Source organism: Pelodiscus sinensis, chromosome 1 (genome assembly GCF_049634645.1).
Source record: "Pelodiscus sinensis isolate JC-2024 chromosome 1, ASM4963464v1, whole genome shotgun sequence".
Classification (NCBI taxonomy): Eukaryota; Metazoa; Chordata; order Testudines; family Trionychidae; genus Pelodiscus; species Pelodiscus sinensis.
In genome coordinates, this window is record NC_134711.1 from 16,309,110 (window position 1) to 16,321,409 (window position 12,300).

The window sequence follows — 12,300 nt, forward strand, 5'->3', positions numbered from 1 at the left end:
GCCGTCCTGGGTCAGACCAAAGGTCCCTCTAGCACAGTAGCCTGTCTGCCGACAGCAGCCAACCCTAGGGACCCTGGAGGGGATGGACCGAAGACAGTGACCAAGCCATTTGTCTCGTGCCATCCCTCTCCAGCCTGCCACAAACCTTGGGCAGGGACACCACTCCTACCCTCTGGCTAATACCACTCCATGGACCCAACCTCCATGACTTGATCTCACATCCCTTTAAACTCTGTTCTAGTTCTAGCCTTCACAGCCTCCTGCAGCAAGGAGTTCCACAGGTTGACTCTTTGCTTTGTGAAGAACAACTTTCTGTTACTACTTTGAAGCCTGCTACCCATTCCTTTCCTTTGGTGTCCTCTAGTCCTTCTTTATGGGAACTAATGAAGAACTTTTCTGTATGCACCCTCTCCACTCAACTCCTGCTTTTAGAGACCTCTATCCTGTCCCCCCTCCGTCTCCTCTTTTCTAAGCTGAAAAGTCCCAGTCTCTTTAGCTTCTCTTCATATGGGACCTGTTCCCAACCCCTGATCATTGTAGTTGCCCTCCCCTCTCCCACCTCCTTTTCCCAGCCTCCCCCAGTTTTGTTCAATAAAGACAGATTCCATTTTGGAACATAATTGTCCTTTATTTTGTACATCAAGAAAAGGGGCTAGGGAAGGGTAAGTGGAAGGAGGTGAGGGAGGAATGGGGCACGAGCCCCCGATGGGGAGGACTGGGATGGCTCTGCGGGCTTCTGGGGGTGGAAGCTCTCCTGCAGCCCCCCAATTGCCCCCTCTTCCCAGATGGCAGCCTGCGGCAAGTGCAGCCAGGCTGATGGCCGAGTGCTGTGATGTGCCCAGTGTGGGTAGTCCGGGCACTCCAAGCCAGGACTTGTTTGCAAGCAGGGCACCCCTGAGAACTGTCTTTCCGGGGTGGGGGTCGGGACCCTTTAAGCGCAGCCCTCGGCTAGCCTGAGACAGCATCTCCACGCTCTAAGTCCTCCTCTGATGCCCTGCCGGCACTGCTTCCGGCCATCCTTAAGCCCGGTTCAGGGTCCACTTAATCTGGACATGCTAGTTCGAATTAGCAAAACGCTAATTCGAACTAGATTTTAGTTCTAGACACGTTAGTTCGAATTAGCTTAGTTCAAATTAACTAATTCGAACTAAGTTAGTTCGAATTAGCGCTGTAGTGTAGACGTATCCTCTGTTTCTAGTCCAGGATGATTTATACAAAATAGAACCACTCAGACAGGAGAAAATTGAGACTCAGTCTCTGAATCAGAGCAAGGATTTGAACCAGGATCATCTCCATCCCTGTTGAGAGCCCTCATCACCAGCGTATTTTCCCTTTTCACAAACATTTTTTAAAAATCTGTGTTCACTCTGCATCAGGGCAAAAATAAACTTTGAAACCCCGGGGTTTTTTTACAAAATAGAATTCTTGTTTTCTAGCCAACCCTACTTCAGAGAGCATTAGAATGGTGATCACAGGATAGTGGTTGTTACATCAGCAGCCAAGATCTGGTGTGTGCGTATGTACGCAGGGGGTGGTGGTTGGTGAACAGGCTCAGCGACAAACCTCACATTAAAAAGAGTTTTTAATTAAAAACAAAAATGTGTTAACTTCTGGAAGGAATAGCCAGAAGTGAAAAATCTGTTTGCTCATGTTCTGTCTCCATTCTGTTTCCTGTAAACTCATCTTGCAGCAATTGCTTGTTTTAAAAAAATATATTTCTGCTTTCTTGTTGCCAAAGATGCTGTTTTGCAGCAAATATCTGATCTCTTTTCCTGATACAAAGGTCTCGTGGCTATGTCTGGAATCCTGGAAAAACCTTGCTGCCTCCAAGGAACGCATTTGCTCTTCCGCTTTTTTTGCGGAAGAGCAAACGCGCTCTTTCAGGGAGCCCTGTATACCTTGTTTCACAAGGCATTAGGGCTCCTCCAAAAGAGGAGGCTTTCCCACCATTTGGCCCCATCTAGATGGTGGAAAAGCATCTTCCGGGGAAAAAAAAGCAGAAAAAGCTACGCAAAATGCAGAGCACATTTTGCATAGCTTTTTCCACAAAAACACTGCAGTCTAGACCTAGCTGCTCGAGACTCTAGATTTATTTCTTAGGTTCTGTAGTCTGGCTAACCACACATCACCCTTCTCCTGCCTAGTCTTCTCCAGTAGCTTCTATATTAGTGAAAGGAAGTGTTTGAATGGAAGAAGAATAGCATTTCATACATTGTTGAGTGATTACCATTTCAGATCTCACAAGCTAATCAGGGATGATTTGGCTCATAAGTTGGAAGACCTCCAGGAACACCTAGTTCCTGCACAGAATGTTTAGCTGGTGAGTGTTGAAGAACATCATGCAGAGCCCTGGGCAAAATCAGAAGTGGATGTCCCAATTTAGTCCTGTGCCATGACTGTTAGATGGCAGTATCCCCTCAGTTCGCTTGATACCACACTTCCGTGCCAGTGAATTCTCGCATTCACATTGTCTCTGACTCCTCGACTTTGTCTACCCGGCTGAGTTCAATGTGGCACTGTGGTCCTGGCACCAGTGCTAGGAGAAATCTCTCCCAGTGCTCTGTGTAAACTACCTCCAGGAAGGGAGTAGCTCCCAGTGCTGAGAGCCCATTTACACGGGTGCTTTAATTGCTGCATTCCTGGGTGTGTTTTTTACACCCCTGACCCTGAGAGTTACAGAGCAGTAAAGTGGCTGTATAGACAACTCTTTTCCCGGCTTCCTCTTTTCTTGTACCTATAATCACCTTCTTCTGCTTTCTGGTCACATCACAGCTTCCCATAGCTCCACGCTGCATGAGAAGCCAATATTACAACAACATAGACTGGCTAACCGGTCTCTGTCATTCCTGCCCCTTCCCAGCTCCCTGAAACTATACAACAACCAGTTTAGGAACCTCTGACTCTACTTGTGATTGACTTGTGATTGTCTGAGAGCTGACAGTGTGCATAGTCCTGTGCAGCTCTTTAAGGACATGCAGTCCTTGGCCTCAGGGCCCTAGTTCATGCAGACTGGGGACATAGTGCATCATTGGACCAGATAAGATTTAATCTCAGTATAACATTTTCCTCTGCTAACATCCCCACACTCTATCTCTTCCCACTGAATTAGCTTCACATAAATAGCACAGAGGGGGGCCCAGAACATAAGAACATAAGAATGGCCATAGTGGATCAGACCGATGGTCCATCTAGCCCAGTATCGTATCTTCTGACAGTGGCCAATACCTGATGTCCCAGAGGGAGGGAACACAACAGGTAATCCTCACATGATCCCTCTCCTGTCACCCATTCCCAGCCTCTGACAAACAGAGAGAAAGGAAACCATTCCTACCCATTCTGACTAATAGCCATTGATGGACCTAACCTCCATGAATTTATCTAGTTCTTTTTTGAACTCTGTTAAAGTCCTGGTCTTCTGGAGGTGCTCTCCCTCCCTGAAAACCAAAGCCTGATTACAAGTGGTCATTAGCCACCAGCATCTTTCACTACAACGGAATTTGGTCTGCAATTCCAAATGAAACTTTACAGCCTATCTAGCTAAAATGAACTCTTATTATCCAAGTTGGACTTCGACAGGATTCCCCAGGGCTTCTGAATTCTCCCTTGTGCTGTACAATGCATAACATATTCTCCATTTCCTGTCTTAACCTGCTGTCTTAAGTTACAGTGAGGGAGGTCTAAGTTGGATACTAGGAAAAACTATTTCACTAGGAGGGCGGTGAAGCACTGAAATGGGTTACCTAGGGAGGTGGTGGAATCTCCATCCCTGGAGGTGTTTAAGTCCCGGTTTGACAAAGCCCTGGCTGGGATGATTTAGTTAGGGTAGGTCCCGCTTTGGGCAGGGGGTTGGACTCGATGACCTCCTGAAGGCTCTTCCAACCCTGGGATTCTATTATTCTATTGCTGACACGAAATGGCTGCATTTTGGGGATGCAGGAAATGATTACTGTGTGAAAATGTTTAGGATGAAAAGGTTCCATATCATAAAAGAGCAAGATCATATTCTACTGAGGGGCAAAAGCGTTATCACAATGAGAGTCCCAAATCCAGGCTCCCTGAACTTCAGGGACTAGGATCTAAAATCTAGATCTGAACCTGCTCCTTGCCAAATCTTGCTGCCCAGACCTTCTCTAATCTTTCTAAACAGACTATTGTTGTGTTTAGCCAGGTCATGACATTTGTTTCAAAACAACTGAAAAGAACAAAGCAGTTTGGTTCTTTTTTCCCTTGAGCCTGAGGAAATATACAGTATTCTGTTACATACAGTAACTCTTATGGAATTTCTCAGGGTAATAAGAATTGCTGTCTTCAGTTCATGCTTTGCCTCGTGTCTTGATTTTATCTACTGAGTATTTTTAGGATGTCCAGTGGGCGAAGTACATTTGCAAAAACATATTTTATATAGTTGTGTTGGAAGCCTGGATAAAATGGTTGTTTCCTTAATAGAAATAGTTACCAAAGCTATCCATAGCTGGTCAGACTTCTGCTTTAATAAAAACCTAACTTCCTTCTAGCATTGGTCTTTCTGCCACCTTGTGTATAGAAATAATGAAAAACACTCTGTCGGGAATAGTATCTGGGTGTGGGGGTGAATGCAGAGGACTGGAAGTCATTCTTCATGAATGATGAATTACAGCAAATCCTTAGCATGTGTAGGGGACAACTTTCTGATTTAGACAGTTGAAGAAACAAATAGGGAGTCATCTCTTTTTGGATCTAGTTTTGACCAATAAGGTTGGGGATTAGTTATGAACATGAAAGACCAGGAATTTGGAAGGAAATGATCGTGATGTTGTAGAATTCAAGGTCTTATAAAAATGAGGACATGAGAACAGCAAACCCAGGACACTGAAATTCCACTGATTCAGAGAACTAGTAGGCCAAGCCCCGTGGAAAGACCAACTAGGAAGAAAACAAGCTGAAAAGGGCCGGCAGTTCCTAAAACATGCAATACTGCAGGCATAACATCAGGCTATTCCAATGCACAGGAAACATAAGACGAGCTACAGGAAGCTCAAAAGGAGCTTTTTTAGTTATCTAAAAATCGAAAGGGATACACACAGGAAATGGAGGGAGGAGATATCATCAAAAGGGTATACCTGGGGACAGCATGAGTGTATAGAGACAAAACCAGGCAAGCCAAGGCAAAGAATGAGTTAGAGTTGGCATGGAATGTTACAGACACAAAGGGATTCTTCAGATATATCAGACAAAAGAGAAAGATGAAGGTCTGTGAGATAGGAAGGCTGAGCTGCTCAGTATCTACTTTGCTTCAGTCTTCTCACAAAAAATAACACATGACCAGACAACTACAGGTTAGGTCTCCCTGGTCCCACACCCACAGCATCTGACCAGACTGAAGGAGGGAGTTTGCCTGACCAGAGGAAATCAATTCCAGCCCCTCTACTGCCAAGCTCTGAGCACTCCTGGCGGGGAGCCACCAGCCCTCTGGCTGGGATTTCCCTTTGGCTGCTCGCCCCACTGCTGACCCAGTGCTTCTCTGCTGGACCTGGCTGGGATTTGACCGTTGGCCCAGCTTTGCTCCTGGCCCCAGCCAGGAGCCAGCCACTGCCCCTCGCCCCCAGCCCAGCTCCGCTCCCAACCCTGGCCAGACTCCCAGCCTTGACTGCTGGATTGGCTCCGCTCCTGGCTGCCAGTCTCCCAGCCTCCAGACTGACTCTGCTTCTGGTCTCGGCCAAACTCCTGGCCCCTCTGCCACTTGACTCGCAACTGGCCTCTGCTCCCAGCCACTGGGCTGTCTGGTCCAGGAACATCCATGGTCCAAGTACCTTGAATGGAACTTCTCATGTGCAAGCGAAATCCAACCATTCTCTAATAATCCACCGTGCTTTATCTGTTTCTCCAATGTTCATTTTTACATGTCTGTTTCCAGGGTGCTGTAGTTCTAAAAGGGGCTTGGTTTCTCTCTCGTTTAGCCTTCAGGATATACCCAAACTCCTCCTCCATTTTGGCGAAGTGAATCAAACAACTGTGCTAAAGCAAATCCAGCTGACATCCTTGATGAAGCTGGTATCATAAATATCACTACAAATTGGCATTGCTGTCATCCTTGGCTCCAAAAAAGTCCCCATTAATCACATTTACTGAACTATCCCTGAGGACACCTTTAAGATTTCTCCCTGCTGAGTGATAAAGCAAACTACAGAGATTTTGACTGAGTATTTGTATCTCCCTGTGTGTTTTTGTTTCCAGATTCCAAGTTTAATTTTCAACAATGTTGTCATTGCCAATAAAACTGGGCACCGTTAATAGTGCAAAGTAAAAAAAGCCAATACATTGTTTTTTGACTATGTTCATGGTAAATATGTTATTGCCAGGGTTTATCAGTTATTAAATCTCCACTCATTGTAGATACCATCTGTTTGCCCCAGAGTTACAACAAGAAGGAACGTGTACTCCTCCTCTCCATAATCAAAAAAAGCCTTCACTTGTTCTGGCAGGATCGTCAGTTAAAGTGACCCACTTAAGGACAGAGAATCAGATGGAAAATGAATGGAAGGTAAGGAGGAACCATCTTGATAATAGGGGCTTTGTGTTTTGTAGGTAAATGTACCCCACACAAAGAGTACCCCAATTTTTTCACACTTGCTATCTGGTCCCCCTAAGCTGGGGATCCCTAATGAGAGTGGCCAATGTAGTTTCAGGATGAAAGGGGGAGAGGGGTAAAGGAGCAGGCCGGCTGAAAGGTGCAGAGGAGGTGGGGCAGTGGCAAGAAAAAATGGGTTCAGTGGCAGAATTGGTTAAGGGAGAGCTGGAGTAGCCCCCGAGTGGCTAAACAAGGTGTCAGTCCAGAGAGTTGCAGAGAGTCAGGACTCAGACACCAGTGACAGGTGCATCTAGAAGAAATGTAGAGAACAGAAATAAGAGATAACCCCAAGTCTCTTAAAGGTGAGTGGAGGCTTCAGGTGGGCCAGCACATAGCCTATGCTGTATACGCTGACACCACTGTTAAATCTGCACGCCCCCCCCCCCCCCATCCCGCCCGGACTAACTTCTTCCTGAGCCTTCCCCCCTACTAGTCTTGCCAGGTGGCACAGGCTGGGCTGATTCTTTTTCAAGAGTTCACAGGTAAATTTCCTGGGGTTGGTTCAGGCGTTATAATCCCAGTTTATTTCGCAGGAGGATTCTGGGTCTGGTGCTCAGCTGATGCCAATTGGCATAGCTACCTTTACGTCAGTGACTCCATGCAACTTCTCACCAGCTGAGAGTCTGCTCTAGAGAATTTCCATGCAGTTAAAAAAGCCATATTTCCATTCTCTTCAGGGCTTGAACTGGGATCACTGTTGTTTTATCCCTCCAGACCCTCATTCTCTCTTCCCTCCCCTTCTTGTTGATGCCTAAGCCTCTGGAATGTTCTCAGTCAGCCTTTCTGACAATTCTGATTGTATTGCTTTTGATCAAAACGCAAGAACAAATGTTTTCTGGTAAGACCATTATGAGTAAAAAGCAAACAATGGCTTGAGTTCACATACAAGGCATAGCAAGACCAGTCAGAATAATGTCTCAGCTATTAGGGTATGTCTACACTACCCCACTAGTTCGAACTAGCGGGGTAATGTAGGCATACCGCACTTGCAAATGAAGCCCGGGATTTGAATTTCCCGGGCTTCATTTGCATAAGCCGGCCGGCGCCATTTTTAAATGCCGGCTTGTTCCATGAGGCGTACAGATAGTTCGGAATGGCTTGCTAGTTCGAACTATCTAGCCCGTGCCGCGTGTAGCCGCGCGGCACGGGGTTCGAACAAGCCGGCATTTAAAAATGGCGCCGGCCAGCTTATGCAAATGAAGCCTGGGAAATTCAAATCCCGGGCTTCATTTGCAAGTGCGGTATGCCTACATTACCACCCTAGTTCGAACTAGGGTGGTAGTGTAGACATACCCTTAATTACTGGAATATACTGCTGCATTGGCAGGGATCATTTCTCGTCTGCTGCCTGGAACTGACATTGATTTGTAAGCTTCTCTCATAATACCTTCCTTCTTACACATGCTAGGAGCCAGCATCCTCTGCAGTGAATGAGTCACATGTTCATTAGGCCATCAATGACACATTTTGTTCATGTTGATATTCTACAGGAAGATACATAGGATCAAACTCAGCCCTCTACTGAGGGCAAGACCTATTTCAAAAGCTTACATGATGTGTGTGACATACCAGGATATAGTCCAGACCAGTGTGTGTGTATATTGGGCAGCTATGTCAACCCTGCTCTGCAACCTCCATATCAAACAATGCCTTGCAAAAATAGGTCCTACCTGGGCCAGTCACAAACAAGCTTCCAGGATTCAAACTGTGTCTGTGTGTAATTGTATCCTGCCAACCACACTTGAGTTGCACTCTGGCTCTCACCAGCTATCATTACACTGCACATCCCTAGTTTCAGACTTCCCCTAGAAGTGTATGCCCTATACTTCCAAGCCCTCTCCTAGACAGCACAACAATTTTAAATCTGTTATTCCTCAAGGGAATAATATGCCAGTTTATCATCTCAAATAGTTATTCAGGCAATTTAACTTCAAGATACTGGTTTAGATAAAATAGTAAATCAAATACATTAACAACAAAATGAGAGATTTTAAGAGAGTATAACACTCAAGCAGAAAAGTCAGAAATGGTTATAAGAAAATAAAGACAAGATATTTACAGATGCCTAACTTAACAAATGGTACTGGATTCAAACAGTGAGTAGTCCTGTGGTACCTTAAAGACTCACAAACATATATAGAATCCCGAGCTTTGGTGTGTAAAACCTACTTCATCAGAATTCATTGTTTTTAAAGTTATAGACTAACTTGAATAGATTCAAGCAAAGTTTCTCACCACATGCCCTAGCGGATCACTGACCCTATGCTCAGGTCAGGACCCTTTTTCCTGCATCCAAGGGAAAAGCTTCCAATCTTAGGTACAAGGATCATAGAATCATAGAATCCCAGGGCTAGAAGAAACATGAGGAGGTCATTGAGTCTAGGCCCCTGCTCGAAGCAGGACCAACCCCAACTAAATCAGCCCAGCCAGGGCTTTGTCAAGCCGGGACTTAAACACCTCCAGGGATGGAGATTCTATCACCTCCCTAGGGAACCCATCCCCGTGCTTCACCACCCTCCTAGGGAAATAGTTTTTCCTAGTATCCAACTTAGCCCTCCCTCACTGTAACTTGAGACCATTGCTCCTTGTTCTGCCATTTGTCACTACTGAGAACAGCCTCACTCCATCTTCTCTGGAACCTCCCTTCAGAAGGTTGAAGACTGCTATCAAATTCCCCCTCACTCTTCTCTTTTGCAAACTAGATAAGTCCAAATCCCTCAGCCACTTCTCATAGGTCATGTGCTCCAGCCCCCTAATCATTTTGGTTGCCCTCTGCTGGACCCTTTCCAATGTGTCCACATCCTTTCTATAGTGGGGGGGCCCAGAACTGGACACAATACTCCAGATGTGGCCTCACCAACGCCAGATACAGGACAAGGCACTGCCAGGCCCACCAAGGCCACATCCCTTGGAGGAAGGGAAAGGCAAGAGAGAATGGTGCCCTGGGACACTTAATTTAGCTACATATTGTAAGGCACCGATTGCAGGGCAGGGGTGACACAGCCACCCTCACACCCTGGCCCTCTCTTGAAAAATATTTCCAGATGGGAAGTAGGAGACAGAGTCTATGTGAAAAGGAGTTCCTTGCTAGCTTTTTTCTCACCTGTTTAAGCTTTCTTTGTTTCCCTTCCCGACTGATGACTCTGTTTACTGCTTAAATGCAAAACATAGAATCATAGAGTTAGAAGAGATCTCAGGAGATCATCGAGTCCAACCCCCTGCTAAAAGCAGGACCAATCCCTGAATATGGACAGGCCTGTTTGCTAACACCAGTTTGGGAAGGGCTTTGTGATTTGGCACCATATGTTAGTTACATAATACAGGGAAATCTTCTAACATCACATACAATGTTCCAACACATATTTTATGAGGATGAAACTGCCCAGCAAATTATGAGTTTCTAAATGATGCTTTACAAGGTATGCTTTCTATAAACAGTATTTCAAAAGTGTTTAAACTCTGTGTGTCACCCATAAGATCTAGAAACTAGCTTTTTTCATGGGCAGTCTATAAAACTTTGGCCTCTTATTCTTCAAAGGAGACACCTGTCTGATGTCAGACTATTTTGCACTTTCTGTAGGTGATTGTAGGGACAGCCCATAAAAGCAAACCTCTGGCAGACAGTCAGTAGCCATTTCTTTTGATCTAGGGTTGTTCTTTGTTTTGGGGCTTGTCTATACGGTGGAGCAATGTGCCTTGTCGGGACATGATTTCTAAAGCTCAGTAACATCGTACACATTAGTTGGTCCATGCAGACCTAACTAAAGGTTGCTTAGTAATGCAGTTACATTTTCTGCAACACTATGTTAAAGCACATTAAGGAACCTTTGTTGTGTACCAATGTAACCAAATCTGGGACCTCTGTGCATGAATCTAGTAGCTAAGGCCGTGTCCAGACTCAGGGGTTCTTTCGAAAAAAGTAGCCTTTTTTCGAAAGAACTTCCCCTGCGTCCAGACTCAAGCCGCGTTCTTTCGAAAGTAAATCGAAAGAACGCGGCTTTTCTTTCGACGGCGGTAAACCTCGTTTCACGAGGAAGAACGCCTTTTTCGAGGGAGATCCATCGAAAGAACGTGAGTCTGGACGGGGGGGAGCCCTTTCTTTCGAAATTATTGGCCTCCAGGAAGAAGCCCTGGTGGACAATCTGGGCCATGGGTTGCACGTCTGTGGTTCCTGGCTGCAGCCATTCCTTAAAGGGACAGGTGCACCCTCACAGACACTTGTTGCAGACAAGGAGCCAGAGCACACGGCGACCTTGCTGCAGCATGTCCCAGCCCCAAGAGCGTCCTGGCCCTTCCACCGAGCCTTCTGGGGACCCAGCCAAGGGCTCCAAGCACCGGGCACCATCCTTGTCCGGCGCAGAGATCAAGAGCCTGCTGGAGCTGTGGGGAGAGGAGGAGGCCTTACAGGCCCTCAAAAGCCGGCGGCGAAATGCCGAAATTTATGGCCGCATGGCTGAAGCCCTGGCCCAGAAGGGCCACTACCCCCGCACCCAGGACCAGGTGTGCTCCAAAGTGAAGGAGCTGCGGCAGGGCTACGCCAAAGCCAGGGAGGAGAGCTCCCGGTCTGGGGCAGCCCCCCACTACTGCCCCTACTACCCAGAGCTGGACCAGATCCTGGGTGGCAGTGCAGAAGCACGCACACCACGGAGGTTCGTGCAGTCCGGACTGGCAGACCCCATGGTGGACGCTCCAGAGCGGGAGCTACAGCACTCTGGAGACGGGGACATGGTCCCAGAGGAAGAGGAGGACAGCGAGGAGACGGCGACCCTCACCACCGTGGAGCCAGTCACCCAGACCTCTGAGGCCTCCCAGGCGTCATCTGGCGCAGGAGAGGAAGCAGCAGGTGAGTACAGTGAGGTTGTGTCACACCCGGGGGGGGGGGAGGTAGGTGGGTGCACAGTGGGTGATGCACAAGGGAAACCTGTCATGCTCAGGCTGATGCCCAGGTCACACACACACACACAGTGTGACCTTCAGAATGTCTGCTTCCCCTGTCTCAAGGGAGAGGGCATGCCCTTTTGGACAGCTGTTGCACACATGACTGATTGTGATAGAAATGTAGCCGTGTTACTCTGATCTGAGGAAGTGGGTCTGGCCCAGGAAAGCTCATCCCCTAATAAACCATCCTGTTAGTAGTGTAAGTGCTACAGAGTCCAGTTTATAGGACTGATTGTGTCTTCTTCTTTTCCTCCACAGCCGGACCAGCCGTGGAAGAGGGCCGCAGCACCCCAGCCCCACCTCCATCTCCATCTCCATCTCTACGCGGACATCCTCAGACAGCACGTCAAGGCTGTGCAGGAGCAGAACTCCATCCTGCGACAGAGGGCGGAGGCAGAGGAGCGCTGGCGTGATCGGCTCATGAACGAGCTGGTCCTGCAGCGCACGCTCCTGTACAGCACCCTGAGGGAGGTCAGCGGCTTGCCTGCTGCTGTGCCTGGTCCTACTCCTCCAGCACCCCATGACCCCACCCCACCAAACCCCCCTTCCACAACAGCATCCCTTTCCCCCCTTGGACCTCCCTCTCCCCCAGCCCCCCCAGTTCCCCAGCCCCTCTCTCCCCCTGGCCCTCCTCTCCCCCAGGCTTCCACGTCCCAAGAGCCCCCCAGCAGCCAGCCTACCGACAGGTGCATCACCCGATCCCGTAGCCGGGGAGCACCCCAAACACGAGGCCCAGGCAGGAAAGGGAAATCTGC

The 12,300-nt window shown here is 47.7% G+C and overlaps 1 long non-coding RNA gene across 1 annotated transcript in view; it reads left to right on the plus strand.

The window, feature by feature from the left end:
- Positions 1-12,300, plus strand: part of LOC142829053 (uncharacterized) — an 86,437-nt gene that overhangs the window by 69,558 nt on the left and 4,579 nt on the right. Inside the window, exon 3 of the long non-coding RNA XR_012903253.1 lies at positions 6,373-6,520. This is a non-coding gene — a long non-coding RNA (uncharacterized LOC142829053). The remainder of the gene's footprint in view (positions 1-6,372; positions 6,521-12,300) is intronic.